This window comes from Tenrec ecaudatus, chromosome 7 (assembly GCF_050624435.1).
Source record: "Tenrec ecaudatus isolate mTenEca1 chromosome 7, mTenEca1.hap1, whole genome shotgun sequence".
NCBI classification, from domain to species: domain Eukaryota; kingdom Metazoa; phylum Chordata; class Mammalia; order Afrosoricida; family Tenrecidae; genus Tenrec; species Tenrec ecaudatus.
This window is the reverse complement of record NC_134536.1, coordinates 92,299,608-92,323,739: the sequence shown is the minus strand read 5'-3', so window position 1 is coordinate 92,323,739 and position 24,132 is coordinate 92,299,608. Positions and strand designations below refer to the sequence as shown.

At 42.7% G+C, this 24,132-nt stretch overlaps 1 protein-coding gene across 4 annotated transcripts in view; it reads right to left on the bottom strand.

Moving 5' to 3' along the window:
• The window catches only part of IBTK (inhibitor of Bruton tyrosine kinase), a 459,255-nt gene that overhangs the window by 24,248 nt on the left and 410,875 nt on the right, over positions 1–24,132 (bottom strand). For 2 of the 4 annotated variants that reach the window (XR_012785384.1, XR_012785388.1), the window contains one exon: positions 6,395–6,583. The gene's annotated coding sequence lies outside the window, so the exon portion shown is untranslated. Of the gene's footprint in view, positions 1–4,330; positions 4,531–6,394; positions 6,584–24,132 lie in introns of those variants that run through there. The other 2 variants (XR_012785386.1, XR_012785385.1) reach the window with 2 other exon arrangements.

The window sequence follows — 24,132 nt, the reverse complement described above, 5'->3', positions numbered from 1 at the left end:
CCTCAAGGCCAGTAGTTCAAAAGCACCAGTCAGGTCCACAGGGGAATGATGAGGATTTCTACTCCTGTGAAGATTTGCAGGCTCAGGGACTCACAGGGCAGGGCAGAGACCGATAGGGCTGTGGAAGTATTGCCCCAGGGAGATGATGGATAATGTTCTCGAACCTAAAATGCCAATTATGTCTCTATGGTAAACCAGAGACATATATAAATCATGGATGCAGGAATGGATTGTGGATCCCAATCTAAGCAGAATTAGCTCTTACGACATGGTCCTGCTCGATGCTTGCAATTATGAAGAGATCATGGAAGATACGGGTGCTATAGCAAAGTGCAGGGAAGCGAACAGATGATGCCCAGCTATCAGAAAGAATACCTTCTGGGGTCGGAAAGACTTGTTTTCAAGCAAACAGCCTTCTAAGTGAGGTGTCAACTAAGTCCACATGGAAGAAACAAACCAGCCTGAGTGATCCAAGGTTTGTAAATAATATAATTCAGATCTAAGGGAAGGAATGGTATCAGAGCTAAAATTGTGAACACTTGGTGTGCAGAGGTTATGGATGAAAGTAGAAGCCCAAAACCCACTTGCAGGGCCCACTTGCAGGGCCATGCATAGACGTGGTCTACAGTGAATTCCCTCTGATCATAGTTGAGAGACATGGTATCAGGAAGATAGGATTGTGAAGTCAATTATGGCAGACATTGGTCAAAATGTAATGCCACTTGACCTTTCTTTTGACCCATTTTAAGGCTGTTTCGGTTTGATTTTGTTTTTTGAAGGTGAAGGGGAAATACATGTGCATGAAGCCCTTGGTGAACCCCCTCTGACCATAGCCCAGGGCTGTGAACAGCCTTGCCATCATGAAGAAGGTATTGGAAAGTGGACGATTGCAGATGCAGTCAGGCTAAACTTTAACATTCTTATCAGTTTATCTCCCTTATAGTCCATTTATATATTTTCTGGTTCTTAATATTTGCTACTTTCTTTTCTATTGAGTGTTTTATTCTGTTTTACGTTGTTATTCTTGTTAAATTTTTTATAATGTGTTGCAGTTATTTAATCATTTAAGAGGATTACGAGTGAAGGGGTAGAGTCTAACCTGTCATTGGGTCATAGCCAATGAGGCTTCTGTGTGTTCATGGCCTTCTTCTGAGGATTCTGGGAACGCCTGTATTCCTCCTGGGAAGTGGGAGACTCTCTCTCTCTCTCTCTCTCTCTCTCTCTCTCTCTCTCTCTCTCTCTCTTTTCGCACTCCTCCCTGGGAGACATTGCAGCTGACAAGACATGTGGAACCAAGCTAGTTCCCTGAGCTGTAGGAACCCCTTGGAGATCCCTGTCAGTGCTGAGATACCTCTACCACCACTGGATCCAAAAGACTTTCCACCCACTGGCCTGTGATCTTCCTGTATTCAGCATCATTGTGTGTGTCTCATGATTCTGAAGAGAACTTTATAGATTGGTATCAAACATATAGGCTAATATCAGGTTTATGGACTAGATCTGGACTGGGCTGGGATGTTTTCGCAATATTCGATTGCTCTTCTTATACGCATGAGTGTTTGTAGGAATTTGTTTCGCTAGTCTATCCAGACTAGCATAGAATGTTTTTTCTATATATGAAATCCAGAATCGGTCAATCTATAGAGACAGTAATTGGACTGATGGTTCCTTGGAGAGGGGAGGGGGAATGGAGGGCTAGTAACAATGAGCACAAGACTGAAGAAAATGTTCTATAAGTGATTGTGGTAATGTCTGTACAATTCCTCTTGATGTTGTTGAACTATTAAATTGTATGATAAGTGAGTTATATGCCAATAAAACTTGAAAAAAATCAAGAATTTTATCAACCCTACCTATACTACCTACTACATACATGTTTGAAGCCCTGGTAGTATAATGGGTTTGGTGTTGTCCTACTAACAGGAAGATCAGCAGACAGAAATCAGGATGAGGCTATCTGTTCCCATGAAGAGTTACAAAGCCCTGGAAGCCCTGGGGTCACTATGAGTCAGAATCAACTGATGACAATGGGTTGGGTTGTTTTTTATATACCTACTAAAGGCACCCTAGTGACACTGTGGGCTAGGTGTTGGACTGCCAGCGAAAGGTCAGGGGTTCAAATCCCCCGGCTAGGAGGAAGAAAATTGAGGCAGGCTGTCTGCTCCTATAAAGATTTACAGACTTGGAAACCTTACAAACTTTTCACAATATAAATTTGAGTCAACTAGATGGCACTGGGTTTTGATTATAGACATGCTTAAAAGAACCTCGAGGAAACAATGAACTGCTAACTGCAAGGTCAGTGGTTCAAACTCACCACCTGGAAAAAAATGAGGGTGACTGCTCATAGATAGATTTACCATCTCAGAAGTCCAGTGGTACAGTTCTCCTTTATCCTACATGTTCTTTATGAGGTTGGGTCAACTTGATGACAGTGGGTTTTTTATGGCTACTGGTTATAATGCCTTGATGGTTCTAGAAGTTAAGCACTTGGCTGCGAACTGCAAGTTTAGAGTTTTGAGTCCAGCTAAAGGCACTCTGGCAGAAAAGCCTCACAATCGGTCATGGAGCACAGCTCTGTTTTGATATCCCTGGGTCACCATGAATTAGACTTGACAATAAATGTTTATTGTTTAGACACCTACAGCTCGGATGTATTTTAACACTAATTATGAAATGACCATATTCATGTTGATAATACTTTTGTAGAGGTCACAAGAATAAGAAAAGGCAACCGCAAGGAGCAAAAAAATGACCAGTTTGGGGGGGGGGGCAGTGAGGGGGGGATGACCAGTGGACCAAGTACCCTCCGCCATAGGCCGGAATTCACATGAAGTTTTGTCATTCAGCCCCACGGCAGGCACAACACAATTTCAGATGTAAGATGAATGTGAGTTAGTGCGTGAGTAAGTGGCTGAGTAGACAAAGAAATTACAAGTAATCCATCAGTAGAAAACCCAGGCATCTTCTGCAGTTGGCACAGGTATTATAATGGATACTTTATTTCCTTATTTACAGCCCCTTGAGCTCAACTGCATCCTTGCACAAAGTGACAGCTGGAAGCAGTATTTCACTTTTATGACTTTCAGAGAAAGTGTCTTACGGTCAAGTGTTTGATTTTGTGCCTGTGTTTGTTTTTGCATTTCCCTGTGCTACGCAGCAACCGTGCCTTCGGCAAGCCAAGGGCAGGCCGAGCCTGGGAGGCAAGTTCCATGTGGCTGACAACGCCAGTTTCCAGACATGAGAAGACAGACATTTCTCCGCCCCCTCCTTTCTTGCTTTCTTGGTGACCAGGGGAATGATTTATCAGCAATGTGATATTTGAAATATTGACCAGCATTCACTAAAGATAAACAAGTTCCCAATCTTGGAAGAATGGAGAGGCCACAGGATTCAACCGTCCGGGAAACACTAGCCGATCTCGCTCTCATTCATTTGATTCTATTAAGACTCATCCCGTCTTAATCGCCATCCCTAGGATTTCCAGGATGCCTCGTCATTCCACTGAAGAAGAGAAGGGGGTGGGGGGCGGCGGACAAAAAAGCTGAAGTTTAAGAAAACACTTGAAAGTAGTTAATAGAATAAGAGAGATGGCTAAAAGCTCCATCAAAAAGAATGAGAAAGACATTGCCATGTTTTTAAAGGGACACATTAGGATAATACATTAGGCTGCTAATTGAAAGACTGGAGACTCACATTCACCCGGAGGCACTTCAGAAGGAAGACATGGAGATCTACTTCTAGAAAAAAAGAGAGAAAATTCAGTCATTGAAAACGCGTGGGAGCTTGTCTCTCCTATGAGTCAACAGTTTCAACAGAAACTGGTAGATTGTGATCAGGATGATGGAGACAAGAGTTTAGAAAGAAGAGAGGGGAAAAGAGATTTAAAACTAGAACTGATATTATCTCGTCACAAACTGGATTGGAGGTGTTGCCCAAGGAGAGGAAGAAATCAAATAGGATGCAGAGTTCATGAGTTTGTGACTATGAAGAACGAGCAGGTCAGGGGAGTGATTTTTGTTGGAGGCACTCAGGAGCCAACGCCATTTCAATCTATGCATTTACAAGTGCTTAGACTAGGAAAATAGAGACGTCCTAACACAGGCAGTGAAATGTTTCCACGTGGAAACAATATGTATTACGTACTTGTATTAGTCTGGGTACTTTAGAGAAACAAATCCACAGAAACTCATATGTAAGAGAGAGTTTTATATAAAGGGTAAGTGCGCATCAAGAGAACATCCCAACCCAGTGCTGCCCAAGCCCACAAGTCCATCATTAACCCATATGTCCAACACTAATCCACAAAGTCTTCCTCCAACTCACAAAACAGATGCAATGATGCCAACTGCAGGAGGAAAGCCGAGTCAATGAATGTGTAAGCTGCTCAGTGCTGGCAGGGGTCTCCACATGGGTGCTCCAGCACCCAGGGCTGCATTGGGGTAGGTCCATGTGGCTTCTCCTCAAGGATGTCTTGCAGGAAGTGAGTCTTGCCAGCTGGAGCAGGGAACTGGGTAAGGCATCTGCACCCTGGTCCAACCATCACAAAGCAAGAGACCCGAGAACTAGAAAGGCGAGGCTCACTGAGCCACTTATCCCTCCACCCTTTAATTAATCCCACATGTGTGTATCAGACAAGTTGGCACCATAAACTAACTTCCTCAGTACTTCATTCTTATTTCTCTGGCCAAAGCAAATCCCAAGGTATGGTGCAGGAATTGTTCACGATTACTTTTCTAGCCAGAGTCTTTGTAAAGTCCACTAAATGACTGGGTAGGACCATGGACAACAGACTACTGTAGGATGGTGCATGTAATTTTATGGATCTCTGTTGCTTTTAAACACCTAGAGGTGATGAATCAATGGGCCTGGGGCCTATAGATTGTAATCTTGCTGCGGTTGTTGTTAGATGCCATTAAGTCTGTTCCAATCCATAGAGACCCTATGCAAAATAGAACAAAACATTGCCCATCCTGAGCCATCCATACAATTTTTTCTATGCCTGAGCTCATCGTTAAAGCCATGGTATCAATCCATCTCATCAAGGGCCTACCAGAAAAAAATTCCTGGTGGCCCTCCACTTTACAAAGCATGGCATTCTTCTCCAGAGTCTGTTTTTTTCTGATACTCTCCAAAGTATGTAAGACAAAGTTTTGCCAGCCTTGCCTCTAGGGAACACTCTGGCCAGGCTTCTTTCAAGACAGATCAGTTTGTCTTTTTCAGTAGTCCATGGCATGTTTAGTAGACTTCTCCCTTACTGCAATGCAAATGTATAAATTCTTCTTTGGTCTTCCTTATTCAATGCTCAACTTTTACATGCATATGAGGCAATGGCCAATATCATGACGTGGGTCAGTTGCACCTTAGTCCTTAAAGGAACATCCTTGATTTCAACACTCGAAAGAGGTCTTGTGCAGCCAATTTACCTAATGCCACACATCTTTTCATCTCTTGACTGCTTTTCCATGAGCATTGATTGTGGATCCAAGTAAGACACAATCCTTGACAACTTCAATCTTTTCTCCATTTCTCAAGATGTTACCTATAGGACCTGTTGTATGGATTTTGGTCTTCTTTACATTGAGTCATAAACCATACTGAAGGTGGAAATCCTTGACCTTCATCATCAAGTGCTTCAAGTCTTCCTCCCTGTCAGCAAAAAGATTATGCCATCTGCATATCGCAGGTTGTTAATATGCCTTCCTCCAAACCTGATGACACATTCTTCATATACTCCAACTTCTTGATCCACGTACAAATTCAGAATGAGCACAATGAAGTGGTCTGGAATTCTCATTCCTCCCAAGGTTGCTCACAGTTTACTATGGGCCACAAAGTCAAACGCCTTTGCATAGTCCATGAAACACAGTGAACATCTTTCAGGTATTCTCTGCTTTGAGCCAAGATCCACCTGACATCATCAATGATAAACCTTGTTCCACATCCTCTTCTGAATCCAGCCTGAATTCCTGGCAGTTCCCTGTCAATGTGCTGCTGCAACTACTGTTGATTGATCTTGAGCAAAATTGTACTTGTCTAAATTATTAGTGATATTATTCTACAGTTTGAGCATTATGCTGGATCACCTTTCTCTGAAATGAGTATAGATATAGATCTCTTCCAGTCAGCTGGCCATGTAACTGTCTTCCAGATCTCCTAGTTAGGCGAGCGAATTATTCTGGTGTTTCATCAGCTTGTTGAAACATTTCAATTGGCATTCCATAATTTTAGAGGATCATAATCTCAAGGGACACTTAGGTCAATTGACATTACAATAGTTCACAAAGACAATGTTCTACATCATAGGTCCCCGAACTTATTTGGTCTATCATCCCTTTTAAAAATAAAACTAAAACCAACTTATTCAGCATGTCCATCCTCCTACAATTACAAATGTTTTCTATACCCTACAATCTAAGATAAAGTATTTGCTTTTGCAACCCACCTGGATCATTCCAGAGCCCATCAGGGAGCAGCCTCACCCACGTTGGAAAACATTTTTCTACATCCTACTTTGATGAGTTGCGACTGGGTTCTTCAAAGCTAGTGAGTGGCCATCCAAGTGTCCACTGTTGGTTTCTCCCTGTTTAGAGGAAAGAAGGTTTGTGATAAATGAAGGTCCATGGGAAGGATTCATGCAACGGACTAAGGACCACACAAACATCATCTTCACAGCCCAAATAAGAGAAGCATTAACTACTCTGAAAGCGTTTAACTTAAAAGTGTGGATAAAGTTGGGAAAAAATGTGAAACAAAATTAAAACATGTAAGAGACAGCCTACTGGTAGCACAAAGACTGGTGGAAACCCCAAGACTATGAGCATTAGTCACCTTTGAGGTCTAGAAATGAATTCACTCTCATGGCTCAATTATCAGCCATACAATATACAGACTTATCGCTAGAACACGAATTATGCACACCTAAGAATTATCAATGGTTTGAGATCAAAAGGGTAGCATTTACCCCAAACAAGCTTAGACTGAGAAAAGAAGGTGGTATGGGGACAGGACACACAGGGAGGAAGTGGGAGAAGGGATGTTATCGTGAGATGAATGCAAGGAATGAAGTAGAACAAGATGTGTATGAATTGAAAGTAAAACTGACCATCTGGTCTGCACTCCTTTACTCAGTTCACAATAAAAGTTGTTTTTAAAAACGAAACAGCTAAAACTAGCCATCTCGGTAGCCAAAAGAGCAGATCTCACGTCATGAATGAAGCCAGGAGTGACTGTACCTAAAGTCTTTGGTCCAGGACTTCGAGCTGTGACACCAGAGAGGCATCGGAGCAGTGACAGTGACACACAGAGAAACCCAGAGCTCGAGCAAGAGACAGAACCGCAAACTTCGCAGCACAAGAGAGCAAGGAAAACGAATGCCTTTACGCAAAAGGCTTGTTTACAGAGGAGGGTGCATGCTTTAGCAGTGAACGTGGGTGGGCTGGGTTTGCTTGCCAGGGAGCTACGTCCAGGCACCTTTGGACTAAGGTTATGATGGAAGGCATGCCCTTTGAACATTTACTGACAATGCTAAAAGAGCTCGGGAACACTTGCCTAAGCCGGGCAGAAGCCAAGGGACCACATAGTTGATAGGCCAAAGACCAAAGGTAGAGCTGGCGAGCTAGACTACCCAAGGATCTCGGTTGCTCGCCCACAGACTACAGCTGAGGACAGTAGACATGCGGCTTGTCATGGAGCCATGCCCTTGGAGCATTTGTTGGCAATGCTGAAAGTGCTTAGGGGTCCGGGCGGTATAGAGGGTTACAAGGTTGGGCTGCTAAATGCAAGGTCAGCAGGTCAATTCCAGCAGCTACTCTGAGGAAGATAAAAAGAAGCCTTCTATCCCTAAAGAAAGTTACAAGTTCAAAAGCCCACATGGGTAATTCCACGTTGTCCTCCAGGGTGGCTATGAATCAGAATCGACTCGTCACAGTGAGTTTGGTTTTGGAGAAATGCACTTGGTAGCACTTGCTTCAGCAGGCCAGGAGCCTCATGGTTGGAGGCCACAAACCCAAGAGAGAGGGAAGCGGGCCTGTCAATCTAGCCAGCAAAGGGCTGTCTTGACTAGAAGAACTGTATCCTCAGCATTTCTGATCTAATATTGTAACCTGTTAGCTTTCTAAAATTTAGGACCTAAATAAACCCAACGTGGTGAGTATATCCTATGTGTTCTATGTGGTCATCTCATTGAATTATTATACCCAGCAGAGAGAAGCAGAGAGGGACTTGGGCCAAATACTTAGCCACACAGGACAGAAAAGTGCAAGATTGCCATCCCAGGAACAGGAGAAGGATTGTATTTATGGACAGTCCTCCTGAGAAAGGCAGGGAGCAAACTACAAAGTGAGCGCTATTTTTGTTGGGTTGGTTTTTAAGTGAGGATAGACAATTGCATGGGTGAGATGTACCTTCTGTTACTCTCCATAATTCACATTTGGTGATCTAGTTGAGCAACTTATGCAGTAAACACAATTCCTATTTTACCTCCCTCTCTAAATGCCCTTCGTGTTGACCTCTAGGAGCCTGGGTGGCATAGCGGTCAGGCACTGGACTGCGAACTGCCAAGGCAGCACTGACAGACCGCGGGTGAAATGTCCGCTTTCTGCTCCCGTCAGAGCTGTAGCCTGAAAAAGCGGCGGGGCTAGCTAGTTCTTCCCTGTCCTACATCATCGCTTTAGTCAGCACTGACTCGACGGCAGAGAGGTTTGCTTTATTATGCTGGATTGAGCAGCTGTTATTCAACTTTCAAAACTTCTCAAAAATCACTTCATGTGAACAGCTGCCTCTTGAGGAATCAATTTGGGGATTTGTGTCCAATTATAAATAAGTCTATTTCTTCATGTTTCCTTTGGTGGCTTATTTGTGTCTTTTTCACTTGTTTCCATGTCTTCCCCGCTCCCACCTGCACCTCTCCAAAGGGCAAGATAGTTCCCTTTTCTTTCCTTTCATCCTTGAGTTAACTGGCCCCAAGGCGTGGATTTAGTTCATCATGTTAGCTACACAATAACTTTCTCCAAGACCACAGGAGAACCTTCTGCAAAGTTCTCTGCATCTGACCACTACTAAATGCAGAAAATCCTTTATACAATGGTTTATGAAGAAACTGCAGGTTCTGGCTTTTTCCATGGCTGAAGAGGCAGGAAATTGAGCAGCAGTGGCCCAGCTCTTATGGAAACTCCACCCGATGTACTGGCACCATGGTAATTTTGCTTAGTCTGCTGTCTGGGGCCAGCTCAAACCTGTCAAGTTCTCACTTTGAAAACTTGTAGATGCGTCTACCACCTATTTACATATGCTTCCAGATGCAAAGAAGGTGCTACTGATGTGCCACTCACGGAAGCTTGCATCTGAGCGGTTTATAAAATGACATATTTATTTGTGTCCACTTTCCTTTCACGTCTGCCTCTCCAGAACAATGGTAATTCATGCTCAGGGCTCCTCTCTGAGTTCAGAGTACAGTCTGGTCTGTGAGCACCAAACTCCAATATAAGCCTCATTACCACAATCCAACCTCCTGAGCTAAATGACCACCAATAAGTGAAAATGGGAGGATCTTGCAAGTGGAACAGGTGCACATGCATCTGGATAAAGATTTCCATTATGCTCAGACTCGGCCATTAAAAGTCTGAGCCAGGAGGAGTCACATAAACCACCCCCACACAAAATAAATAGGTCAATACCAAAGCCAGACACACCGAAAGAGGCTTTGAGAAGAAAAGAGAATTTGTCAAGAGGCTTGTTTACTGGGAAGAGGAGATAGGCAACAAAAACCATGTAGGGTTAAGAGAAACGTGTACAGCTACTTGGATTTATACTGAAAACAGGTGTCTGTTTTGATCAAATTACATGATTAAATATCTTTTCCATGAAGGTGAGAAAATGCAGTTTTGGGTTCAGCTAATTTCAATACTTGATTTTGGAAAAGAGGTACTAAAGAGGTTTTGTAGCCAAATTGTATTCATAAATAATTTTCTTCCCAAGTGAGTTGACTTCAGTTGGCACTTATCAACTTACCGGTCAGTTCAAATATTTTTATAATGAACCATAAAAGGGGAAAGTAAAGTCTAGACTGGCAGTCAGAAATCCTGCTTTTTCTCAGCAATTCCACTGAGGCTGGCTCCGGGTAAACTAGCCAAGACTGATATAATCAGCTCCCTGACATGGTTGGTAGGCGGAGACAGGATCTTACCTCTCAAGTGGTGTAGAAAGTTGTAACAATGGGCAATTGTGTGTTAGGGATAGATGGTCTGGGTCACTCCAAAGACAATTGTTGGTTCCTCCCTTTCAGTTTCTACCTCTACCCATTAATCACACATTTCTTTTTTATTTGTCTCCCTCCACTTCCCTCTACCTCTATTCTTCCTCTTCCAGACGCACACCACACCCCCTCACGCCCACAACCCTCCCACTGCTAAGCCTGTGAAATGCGGGAGGTGCTGTCTCTAGTCTACCGTGAAGGTGCTGCTGAAATGATGCTCTACCAGAGCATCAACCCTATCCACCTTGTCCGTTGACATGTGATGTCTAATACATGTCAGTAGTTGAAATATATTTAACTTACATTAAAATGCCCCACGCACCCCAAACACTAAACACAAAAAGGTTTGTGGAGCATCAAATTTCTGAGTCGTTCCAGCCCGCCTCACAATCCACGACTGTGTCAGTAAAATCAAGAGACTGGAAACGGAAATGCCTAAACCAAACTCAATGCCATCAAGCCTGCCATCCAACTCAGAGTGACCCTAGAAGGCAGGCAGAACTGCCCCTGTGGGTTTCTGCGAAGATGGCTTTTTAGTTACTAGCGTAGAAAGCCTCATCTTTCTCCCTCGGAGCCGCTGGTGGTTTCAAACTGCCTGTTTTTGTGGTTGGCAACCCACTGCTTAACCACTGTGCCATGAAAGCCAAGATGTGCTCAAATGTCGCAAACACGTTCAGAACCAGTCTCACAGGATTTGGGGAAATTCATGTTGTCACCATTGCCTTTCATTAGCAGTAAAAATGCCCATGCTGTGAAAAATACAAAAACACCTGTCATGCCAAATATGTACAAAACTCAGGAACCTAAGTTATCAAGGCTATAACTATGTTATCAAGCCTATCACTCAGCAGAGTTGGTGAAAGAGTGTAGAACCAAACATTTTATTTAATAGGAGGAAGCAGGCAATATTCAGCACTCCTGGTCTGTAAACAATCTTGCCCTTCTAGGGATTAAAATCCTAATATATTTCTCCAAATTCCATGACTAGCAAAATAAGGATATGCCAGTGAATGGCTATTTGCTAAGCAGGTCTGTGACCAATGAAGTCCTCAATCCACTCATCACTCAATTTATTTGTTCCATGACACAGTTTGTTCTTAAAGACTAAAATACTAAAATTGTCTACTATGAACTTAGATTGCTATTAAATTTGAGAATATTTTTGCCAAGGACAAAATACATTTTAGAGTAAAGTCATCATCATAAATTGAGAAAGAAAAAATAATTTTAAAAGTAGTAAAAAAACTCTGATCTGTAAATTTTTAAATTCTATGAATCAGATAATCTATAGACATACTGTAGCTATCCAGTATAAAAATATATAGTATTACAAATTTAGAACACAGATAGACTGGCTTTCCTTTTTCAAAGAAAGAATATGAAATAGTCACTGTGTACCCCAAAGAGTGTGAATTTCTTGATTTGGCAACATGCAACTATCTTAACTCTTTCTTGCCTAACTAGATATACTTGCTTCTTTTGAAGATTAAAACAGTTACTTTTGCATTATTAAAACACTTTATCACTCAAGAAAACATGCAAGAAAGTTCATGTAAACCAATTTGAAGATTTTCAGAAAAAAGAAAATGCATCAAAGAAACAAACATTTCAGCAGAAAGAAAAGCAATTTAAAGCAAATTAAGTCTTAATTGTTATCAAAGATATCCTCGTTTAACTTTTTGAATTACAGAAAAGTCACTTTACAGTTGAGTGAGCTCGACATAGTGTATAGCAAGATGCTGCCCTATCACAGAGAGCCAGGGGGGCTTTCAAAGTTAGAAAAGGTATGAAATACAGGAGAAAGTACACACGGCCAACCCTGAGGACTAGTGGCCAATGCTCTTCCACATTAAGGTGGAAGGGGTCTGAGGGTGCCTGGAAGAGAAGAAAATGAGCGATTGTGGAAAACATGTGGAGCGTGGTTCTACACTGACATGCAGCAGGGCTCCGTGAGTCAGAGGTGACTCAACGGTAACTCGTTTTTAAACTCGAGCTAGGAAGGCTTTCCAAAAATATCTTATTTAATCCTCACAACACATTTTAAAAGACCCCCCCCCCATGCAAAATAGGAAGAACATATGAGAGGAAGGTGTGATAGAAAGTACTCAGTGGAGCCTCCTGGTTTGCATGTGCACTGTGAACGGAGCTCCATAGCCTTCCTCAGCATCAGAGATCCATATCTGTGTGTTAAGATCACAGTCTCTTTGCAGGTCCTCCTTGGGATATTGATGGCTATGTTAGCAGGGCTAGCATGCTGCAGAATTGCTGAGGGAGCTTCATTCATACCCTGAGGCTCAGATTTTCATGTTTGAGTAATAAAATCAGTGAGGCAAAATTGTGAAGTTGGCAGACACACGTCTACTGCCGCCTGCTGCCGCCCTCCTTTCCCTGGGGCACCCTGACTCCAAGCAGATGTCTGATACCTCTATTTGGCCCAAGCCTTGAAGTGTATGTAATGACTTCTCCAGACTTACCTTCTTCTACAGCTCAGCACGGCGTGCTTTTGTTTTGTTTTTATAGGACCTGCTCTTATGAATTGGGTGAAGGTTTACCAAGCAGATCAGTTTTCCACTCCACCATTCATACACCATTTGTTTCTGATTGCCACTGATTGTAGTCCTCCTATTTGCACCACTTGTTCTATTTCCTGATTCCATTTCTCCTTCTTTCCTAACCCTTATGAACTTTGACCTTGGGTAAATGCTGGTCTTTTTGCCTCAAATGGTTGGTTTTTATAAGATATGCCTAGCTCCTTAGTGCTATTGTTCCTCCTACAGGACATAATTGGGGGGTTGAGGCTGAAAATTGAGCCATAAGGGTGAGTTCATTCTCAGATCAAACAGGTGACTTAGAATATAAGCTTGGGTGTTGTCTTTTTTATGCCTTTAAGTTTTGTTCAACCTTTTTCTCTCACTCTATTCAGAGACTTCGTATGTGATTTCTGCAGAGCAATTGGTAGTGCACCATCTATTTCTTCAGGTCTCGGGGTTGTGGAGTTTGAGGTGCATATCACTTATTCATCCGCTAATTGTTTTCATATGTGTTTCAATTTTCTTAAGTCTTCTTTCCTCCAGAGAACGAGAGACCAATTGTTGCACCCGAGATAGAGATTCGTGAGCTTTTAAGGCCCCTGTAGGATGGGAAATATTCATCAAAGTAGGATGCAGAGCACTGACTCTGTGGGCTGTGCTATAACCTCCTGAGATTAAAGTCTGAGTCCCCACACCAACCACATTTCATTCTCTCAAGGCATTTGGTTATTTGAAAGATAATTTCCTAACATTGTCCCCTGTATGTTCCACCACATTTATGGGAATATGGGCAGCAAAGGGAAGTACACATGCATCATTACGATATCAAACTTATACATATTTGTGGGCATAGCTTCACCTCTCCCAACTAGTCCCGCATGCCTATCTACTTAGTATGGTATTTTGAATTGTAATTACCTGCATGCCTCCTTACCATGATCTCTGATACCTTGCGAATCTCTAAAGCCCATAGGTACTGTCTCATTCCCCTATTATCTTTAGATCCAAGAGGGTTTTCATTGAATATTTATCAAACAAACTTATGAATGACTAGAACTTCCTCTCATCAGTAATCATAATCTTGGACTTTGTGTTTCTTTATCCCGTTCTCTGGTCTGTGCTTCCTATGTATCAAACAATGAATGTGTACTTTTGTAGAGAAATGACTAATTGCTTGACCTCAGATCCTATACAATTGCTTTGTTTTTGTGAATGAATACATGTGGGTGTTCAAGAATAAATACCATAACTTTGTAGCGCATCATCCTTACTTTAAAACAGAGAGTTTTGCCCTGGGACAATAGGGAAGGCAGTATCTGTATAAAATCAAATATGGAACAATAATCATATCATATCTCCAGGCAAGGCCAGCATTCCAGTGCTTACGGTGGTCTGGCGAATGATGGCAGAGAACAGCGGGAAGAAGGAGGAGTGAATGCTATTACCAAGCAACTCGAGGTAGACCAGCTTGTTTCATCTTCATAAAAATCCTTTGAGGTAGAAAGTGTTCCAATCTTATTGTAGGGGTAAAAAACAAACACCAGGCCTAAAGAAGTTAGGCAATTTGCCAAGAGTAGACATGGAAGAGAGATAGACTTCAGATTTTCTTGAATTACTTGGTCCCTATGATTATTGTCCAGGAAGCAGCTGGGACATTATTGATTTACTCTATAGCAAAGATTTACTCTAAGGACTAGAACTATCTACTCTCTTTTCATGTGACTATAAGTCTGAATGTAGAGAAGCAGAACCAACAAGGGGCACAGTTAGTAAGCTTTGCCAAGGATACTGCAGAGATCACACTAAGGCTCTCCTTGCCTTCCTTAGCAGTGGCAGACAGAGTGACTACAGGTTATGTTGTTATGTGATGTTATGCTGTGTTGTGTTGTGTTGTGAAGTGGTGTTGTGCTGTGTTGTGATGTGATGTTCTGTTGTGTTGTGATGTGATGTGATGTGGTGAGGTGTGGTGTGGTGTTGTGATGTGATGTGATGTGATGTTATGTTGTGTTGTGTTGTGATGTGGTGTTGTGGTGTTGTGCTGTGTTGTGTTGTGATGTGATGTTGTGTTGTGATGTGATGTGATGTTGTGTGATGTCGTGTTACGTAACTACAGATTATGTGTGACAGCGCCAGTAGGGCAAGTCTGAGATGCCCTCCCAAGTAAAGCCCTAGAGGTTCTCATCAACAATCCCATTTCATAAGAAATTCCCTTTATAGTTGCTCAAGAAATTTTAATTCTATCTAAAAGTCTCAAACATAAAAATTTAAAACAGGTAATCTTGTATACTGCGAAATGGATGTGGTGGAAATAATACAAGAATGAGACACAGGAAAAGGGTTTTAATTCCGACACTAACAACCCAGTGTAATCATAGGAATGTAATCCCTCAGCATGCTGAAACCTGATTTTCTCAACGCTAAAATTGTGGTGATGGTAACTAATGTTTATTATGGTTGTGAGCATTATATAATCTGATGTATATAAAGCACAAAGCAGAGGTTTATTGAATTCCATCTCTTATTATTATGTTGCAGAACACTGTATATTATGTAGGCGTGGTTACTGTTATTACAAAAGAAAGTTGTGAATACTTAGAACCAGTCCAAGCTCACTAAGAGTATATTCCTCTTTTGGTGTCCATAGGAGATTGCTTCTAGAAACCCCTCAGATACTTACATCTCTTACATAAAATGCCATTGTATTTACATATAACCTAAATCCTCTCATATTTTAAATCATTTTCTAGGTTATTATTTATTATGGTAACTAATAAAATGTAAATTCTTTATAACTAAACTTTATGCTCCATCTTAGTCTCTGAAAGATGGCTTTGCAAATGTGGTGAAGAAAGCTGATGGTGCCCGGCTATCAAAAGATTATAGCATCTGGGGTCTTACAGGCTTGAAGGTAAATAAGTGGCCATCTAGCTCAGAAGCAACAAAGTCCACATGCAAGAAGCACACCAGCCTATGCGATCATGAGGTGTCCAAGGGATCAGCTATCGGGCATCATCAGAACAAAAAAATCATATCATTGTGGATGAGGGGGAGTGCAGAGTGGGGACCCAAAGCCAATCTGTAGGCAACTGGACATCCCCTTACAGAAGGAGGAGATGAGCCAGTCAGGGTGCAATGTAGCAACGATGAAACATACAACTTTCCTCTAGTTCCTAAATGCTTCCTCTTCCCCGGTCCCGGCTCCAACTATCATGATCCCAGTTCTACCTTACAACTCTGGCTAGACCAGAGAACGTACACAGGTACAGATAGGAACTGGAAACACAGGGAATCCAGGGTGGATGATCCCTTCAGGACCAGTGGTGCAAGTCACGATACTGGGAGAGTTGAAGAGGGTAGGTTAGAAGGGGGGAACCGATTACAAGGATCTACATGTAACCTCCTTCCTGGGGGACATACAACAGAGGGGTGGTGAAGGGAGACGTCAGACAGTGCAAAATAAGACAAAATGATCATTTGTAAATTATCAAGGTTTCATGAGGGAGGGGGGAGCAGGGAGGGAGGGGAAAAATTGAGGAGCTGATACCAGTGGCTTAAGTGAAGAGCAAATGTTTTGAGAATGACAAGGGCAATGAATGTACAAATGTACTTCACACAGTTGATGTATGTGTGCATTGCGATAAGAGTTGTATGAGCCCCTAATAAAATGATTTTTAAAAAGTAAGATATGGCAACCAACTTCTCTAGTTAGTCATTGAAAATCTTACAGAGTATAATTTTACTCTGAAACCACATACAGTCACCCTATGGAATCAAGTGGTAAGAAAAAATAATTGCTATTTATCAAACTATTATCTAATTGAGATACAAGGAGCTCATTGGTAGCCAATCCTACATGCCATGAATGCACAAGGGGCTTTCAAAAGGGTCATGGGAAAATGGAATAAAGATAATATAATTTATCCACGAAAAAAACAGGCTTTGACCACTGCAATATAGTGGATGTGAGTTTTCCACACATAGCCTGTGTTAATGTGTTACGTCCACAAAATGGCCTTATTTTTACTGATAGGTCTGGGTAAAAAGGTGGCAAAAGATAATAATTGTATTATATGATTCATCGTGCATGATTATTAACCAGCTTAATGGCCATTACCATCCTGGGAAGTATAAAATCAGCCATCTCAGATGTAGAAGGAAGGAAGGGCTCTTACTACTAGTGAAAGAGTAGAGAGGAACCCAGAGCATCTACAGATTGAACCTCCTTGATCCGTGAGACAATCTGACAGTAGAGGAATCTCAGAGGAGGAGCAGCAGCTGAACCAGGAGCCAGAGCACAGCCCAAGTAGAGGATTTCCCAGCCCACAGAGCAAGTAAAGCTGAGAGCTTTCAAGCAGGAGTCTGGCTTGTGCAATGGGTGTCTATGGGCTTAACTGGAGAAACTAGGTTTGCTGACTCACAGAACTAGAGCTGAATGCATTAGGATTGAGGCTTCTAGTAGGGTGACCAACATAAACCAAAAGCTACTAGGAATTCAAAAAATCAAGAGAAATACCATTTTCTTGAACTTATCCCTGAGCCTTTGATAGGTCAAATATGCAAACAAACACAAGAGTAATAATTATAGCAAGAGCAAACCAAAGATGCAAAAGATCGGAATTAACTTATTCGTAAGTATGTTATGTACATAAAACTCTGTGGACCAAAATAAAAAATACTCTTCAAGCTCTCATTTAAAATTAATTTAAAAGCAGTATTGTACTTACAAAGCAAACATAATTGTACATAATCTTATGACAAAAATAACACAGAAAATCTAACAAAATATAAGCAAATAGAATAAATGGACTATAAACTTTTAATTGGATACATTTCATCAGCTCTTTCAAATAAAAAATTAGATCTCCATTTAAATTTTTTTCTCCACTTGTTACCAGAGTCAAATCAAGAATTTTGATGCTTCCATTCTGAGTGCATATTGTGAAACAAAATGATCACTTTCAGTTCTAAATCTGTGTCTGAAATGTCAGTGGCACAAATATAGGTGGTGTCATGATCTTTCATGGTCACAAGCCCAATAATAACCTGTTGGTCAAATAATGGACCAATAAACCAATGCATCTCTAACTATATTCCATGAAGTCAACTCCCATTCCTGGGCATCTCCATTTGTATCACTTTGATACAACTTCCATTCAATGGGAATCTCCAATTGTATCTATCTCAATTTGAGTAGATTATGCTCTAGATGGTTGTAAAGGCTGATTTTCAGAAGTAGATCTCTGTGCCTTTCTCCCAAAGTGCCATTGTGTGGACTCATACCACTGACCTTTCAGTTAGCAGCCAAGCCGTTAAGCATTTGTACCACACAAGGGCATGGCAGTAGGTTATGTAAATGAGCTATGTAACACACACACAGTTGGGGAAAAAGAGTAAAGCAATCTCTTAAATGCTTTTTTCTACCCTACTTTCATGGTCTATGGTATAAGATGTGGTGGATGGACAAGGATGATGGACGTCTTGTGGAAACACATAAAGAAAGTGTCAATACTTTCTTCATCTCTTCATTTCTCTCAGGAATTGGGCGTTACTAAAGATATGCTTTTGGACCTGGGGAATTGTTTTCTATGGAGCATTTATGTTTCTAGGTAGAGTGAAAGTTCAGAAGTGAGGCTTCAACGAGGAGCTGGCTACTTGTTGAAACCTCTTAGACCTATCTGTAAGACTTCCAGAGAGAAAATAGGTTCATGATTGTGTCATCCAGTTTATCATAGTAGGAAACATGGGACAGAATTCAGGGGAAAAGGAAAAAAAGAAAACATATTCGGTTGGGCTAAACTTGGGATGAATTTTCTAGGTACCTTGATAGCAAAGCAGGTATCAGGATAACAGGCTGATGGAAACAATGAGAACGCCCAGATTACTGGACTCACTGTCCTCAAGTCAATGCTGACTCATAGCAAGCCCCTGTGAGTTTCTGAGAATGTTACTATTTTCTGGAGTAGAAATCCCAGTTTTTTTCCTTTGGAACTTCTCACAATTTTGAACTGCTGACCATGTGGATCACAGCCCAACACATAACCACTACACCACCAGGATCCGATAGATCACTGGACAAATCTGTCTAAAAAAATATACTCAGAGTTGAGTGTTCCATTTGTAAAATACAATTTGTGTTTTACTTGACTAGTGCTGCTATAACTGAAATAACCTGAATGAGTGATTTTTAACAAATTTATTGTCTCATAGTTTAGGGGGCTAAAAAAGTCTGCTCCCATCAAATTGATTCTGACTTCATAACAACTCTGTAGGACAGACAGAGTACAACTACCTTATTGACTTTCTAAGACTGTAAATCTTTTCTTTAAGTCATTTCATTGGGAGCTCATATAATTCTTATCACTATCCATACATACATCAATTGTGTCAAGCACATTTATACATTTGTTGCCATCATCATTCTCAAAACAGTTTCTTTCTACTTGAACCATTCATATCAGCTCCTCATTTTTCCTCCTCCATTCCCACTCTCCCCTCCCCCATGAACCCTTGACAATTTATAAATTATTATTTTGTCATATCTTACACTGTCCGACGTCTCCCTTCACCCACTTTCCTGTTGTCTGTACCCCAGGGAGGAGGTTATATGTAAATCCTTGTAATCGGTTCCCCCTTTCTACCCCAACTTCCCTCCACCTCCCGGTATCATCACTCCCACCACTGGTCCTGAGAGGGTTCATCCATCCTGGATTCTCTGTGTTTCCAGTTCCTATCTGTCCCAGTGTACATCCTCTAGTCTAGCCAGATGTGTAACATAGAATTGGGATAGTGGGCCGGGGGGAGCATTTAAGAACTAGAGGAAAGTTGTATGTTTCAGCGTACATCCTCTGGTCTAGCCAGATTTGTAAGGTAGAATTGGGATCATGATGGGGGGGGGGGACATTTAGGAACTAGAGGAAAGTTGTATGTTTCAGTGTACATCCTCTGGTCTAGCCAGATTTGTAAGGTAGAATTGGGATCATGATGCGGGGGGTGAGGAAGCATTTAGGAACTAGAGGAAAGTTGCATGTTTCATCGTGGATATCCTGCACCCTGACTGGCTCGTCTCCTCCCCATGACCCTTCTGTAAGGGGTGTCCAGTTGCCTACAGATAGGCTTTGGGTCTCCCCTCTGCACTCACCCTCATTTACAGTGATATGATTTTTTTTGTTTTTTGATCTTTACAGGAACAGAAAACCTCATCTTCCTCCCAAGGAGCTACTTGTAGATTTGAACTGTTGACCTTGCAATTAGTAGCCCAACACATTACCCAGTACTTGTGAATTCCCAGAATAGGCTCTCTTGGTGACTGGCTGTCTGTGAGTTCTAGCTGAAGGTCCTTCTCTCTTCGTCTTCTATTTCTTTGTCCTCGGTGGTCTTCATGTGGCATGGCATCTATTTACCCCCTTTTCTGTTTACTCTTCTGTCCTAGGTTGCTCTCTTTCTGTCTCAAAAGCAACATAAAGCACACCCTCGATAAAGAGAAATTCCAGAATCTTTGGAAGAGCACATTCCAGATCTTTCCCTGAAGTAATGGAGGTTGAGACCAGAGCCACCAGTAATGGTGGCACGGAGAGAGATTCAAAGGAGAAACACTAAACTCTGGGGTACCCTCTCCCCATCTGGCTCAACACTATGGGATAGTGAGACAGAGTGATAGGTAGGCTGGCTTCCTGACTCACAGAGGCAGAAGCCAAAGGACCACTTGGCTAAGAGGCTGAGGAATGGAGACTGGCTGCTGAGTGAGGAGAGGTGTTGCTGTGGACCAATGACTATACCCTTTTTGTTTGCTGATCCTGACTTGTAGTAACCTATTAACTTCACTAATAAACCTGAGAAATTGTGAAGACAAACAAAAAAAGCCCACTCATATAGTCTCTTAACATAACAATGGAAACTCCTTCCCAAATGGGATTGTAACCACAGCTAAAAGAATAAAAATTTACAAATCTATTTTTGCAAGATCCAATTCAATTCCATAGCAATGTGTTAAGTCAGAGAACTTCTGGAAGAAGAAGCAGAGAGACAATGGTTCTGAAAACTATAATCTTTGCGGATGGGCTGATGTTTAGACTTGATCAGAGACTTCATGTCTATAAGCATGAGAAGCTCCCATGCCTCTATTATATCAAAATGGTAAGAAAACAGATGGCCAAATTTGCATCCAGATAAAGAACATTTTACAAATTCTCTACTGCCAGTTTGTTGTTCTGTGAGGGCTTCCACGATGCTCTGATGCTGGCAGTTAGGCCACTAGTATCTCAAAGACCAGTGAGCTCACTTGTGGGCTGCAGGCTTCAGCAGAAATTCCAGACTAAGACAGACTAGGAAGAAAAACCTGCTCATCTTTTTCCAACAATTAAGTCAATGAAACCCTGTGGAGCACAACAGAACACTGCCAAATATAGTACTGAACTACGAGGCGCCTAAATTGGATGATACCACACAATAGTCACAATGGGTTAAAATATGACCATTATTAATAAGGTGCAAGACCAGGCAATGTTTCCTTATTTGTACATAGGATTGCCATGAGTCAAAAGTGCAAGCTCAGTCATTTGCGGCTAGCGGAATAGTCATTCTAGAACAGAAGCCTCAGCTTGTGACACTAAGGAGAGTCCATCCCTGGAGGCATTAAGCAGAGGTTGGAAAAGATGACGTTGTTTATCAAAGGTTTGAGATACTCCTTTTCTCATTCATTCATTTTACTGTGCCGATGCGGCAGGCTTGTGTGCTGGAGATATCAAGGAAAATAAAATAGATTCGGTTCGCTTGTCATGGACTGCTAACCACAAGGTGGGCAGTTTAAACCCACTAGCTGCCCCGGGGCAGAAAGATGAGGCTATCTGCTTTCAGAAAGATCCAGTGCCTTGGAAACTCGAACCTCCTATCAGCCAGAATGGACTCAGTGGTGGTGGGTTTGGTTCAAGCTTGGCGGAGTCAAGGGCCTTTGATCTGTGACGGTGATGATACAACGTAAAAAGGGTGATAGGAAGGAAGCAGCAGAGAGCGACCCACCTGACTGCCTGGGCTTAATTTCGGAGGTAATTCTAGGAAAAAGAACATAGGGAAAATGCCCGAGGAGCCAGCAGAATCAACATCAGTCCACATTCGCTCCCTTCTCATCCTGGAGACTACTCACCGGAAGGTCCCAAACTACAAGAGACAGAGCTCCCCTGGTCCGGGGCGGTTTTTTGGAAAGTCGTAAGCTTACAGGGCTAAAATTGAAATTGCGCTCTCCTTCTGAACCCCAGTAATAGCAACATTTAAATAATCAACTTAGACCTTTAACAGCCCTATAAAAAGTTAAAATGATGTATACTGATATAAGTGTAAGCATCACGAGATGTTCATAGTTCAGATTTCTCAAAGTGGTTAACTGCCCCCCCCCCAACAGCTGGATGCAAAAGGGCAAACAAAGTTCTCTTCTATTTTTAAACCTGAAGATAAGGAGGGTCCTCTGAGCATGCCACTAAACATAATACGGACTTCAAGAGAAGAAAAAACAAAGGCAACGTGACAGAAGAAGAGAAGGTGGTTGTGATTGTTGTCAGGTGTTGTCCAGTTGTTTCTGATCCCAATTAACCTCGTGTACAATGAAACATTGCCCATTCTTGAGCCATCATTCCAACTAGTGCTAAGTTTGAGCACATTGTTGCAGCCACTGTGTCCATCCATCTTGCAGAGCATCTTCCTCTTTTCCACCGAGCCTTTACCAAGCATGATGTCCTTTTCCAGGGACTGGTTCCTCTGAAGTCCGTGAGATGGGAAGATTAAGAACATATAACTTCCAATTGTTTTGAGTCTTCACTATAATGTAATCTAATTATTTTCATTACAGAACATTGTTCCAGTCAAATGTTACCATCGCGGTAAGAGAGTGAAATCGATATTGTGTGCAGATGAAGGGAACGCCAACAGTCTGAGTTTTTGTTTGCTATTTGTCCCTCCCCCTTCTGTCTATGTAAGATGATAGAAAGGTAGACAGAGATAGCTAGACTGATGATAGTTCGATAGATACATAGATGCATAGAATGATGATAGATAAATCTATAGACAGATAAAATAAGAAAGGGAAGCAAAAGAAAAAGAGGCAGAGACGTTGCTTAGTGGCCTTTATACCATCAATGAAATAGTAAAAATTAGCAACCAGTTCCTGCCAAGTAGATCACAGGTCATGATGAGTGCAGGTGTATCAGAATAGAACTGAGCTCCACAGGGTTTTCAACAGCTGACTTTTGGAAGATCAGGAGGTCTTTCGTCCAAGCACCTCTAGGTCTAACCGTAACCATCAACGTTTGGGTTAGCAGTCCGGCACATTAACTGTTGTCATCACCCAACGATTGCAATAAACCCACTCCACTGTCACTGAGTCCATCCTGACTCCTAGCAATCCTACATGGGGTTTCCAAGGCTTTGCCCTTGAGCTGGAGGGAATGCAATTGGAGAAGGCTAAGGACTCCTGATTTCGTGAATTCTCAGCTTCAGCTGGCCAGACAGCGCTGGGGAGGGCTGGCTCCTTCTTTATCATCCCTGGCACTACCACCTTAGCGTCCTCCAGTTCCACAAGCCCCGGGCGGCACCTCCTGGGAAGGCGGCCAAGGGAAGGGGGGGAAAGGGGTGCATACTGACCAAGGGTGTAGACGGAAAAGACAGGAGGGCATGCGTCGGGGAGCTAAAGGTTAGCGGCCTGGAGGACCTACATACCCCCACGGGCTCGGGGATCTGTTGTGGATGGACCTCCAGCCGACTTCATTCTCAGGCAAACAGACAGCCTTACCTTGGCTCCAGGGACACCCAGCCAGCCTGCTGTCGTCCTAGCTGCAAAGATTGAGACCCAGGTGGGGGTGGGACAAAACTTCCCCAGGAAGAGGGCTGAGCAAGGCACTAACATCAAAAGACACAGGTGGGGTCCTGGCCCCCCACCTGAGGCAGCTCAGGGGCCCCTGGCCAGCAGGGTCCCAAAGGCCCGGGGCCTGACGCAGAAGGCACAATGGCAATGCAGACTTCATCAGCTTCAGCTGTGTCCGGCGCCTGGGTGACCGAGGGTGAGGTCGCTGGGAAAGAGACCCTCCTGGCACCCTCGGTCCCTTGGCGTGCAGTCCATCGTCCATCAGCACAGGCAAGGCTGGAGGTGCCCCTTGTGAAGCCCCTGACACAGCCTGCTGTCCCCATGGCTCTGGCACTTCCTGTGAGGCTGGGGGTGGAAGGCAGAGACTCCCGCTGAATGCGGGGCGGGGCTGTCCCTTATACAGGAGCAGCAGCGCCAGCGCTGTGACCCAGCACCCTGGGTGGAGTGGGCGCCGACTTGCAGCAGAGGCGACACCAACGAGGACTAGTCCTAGGACC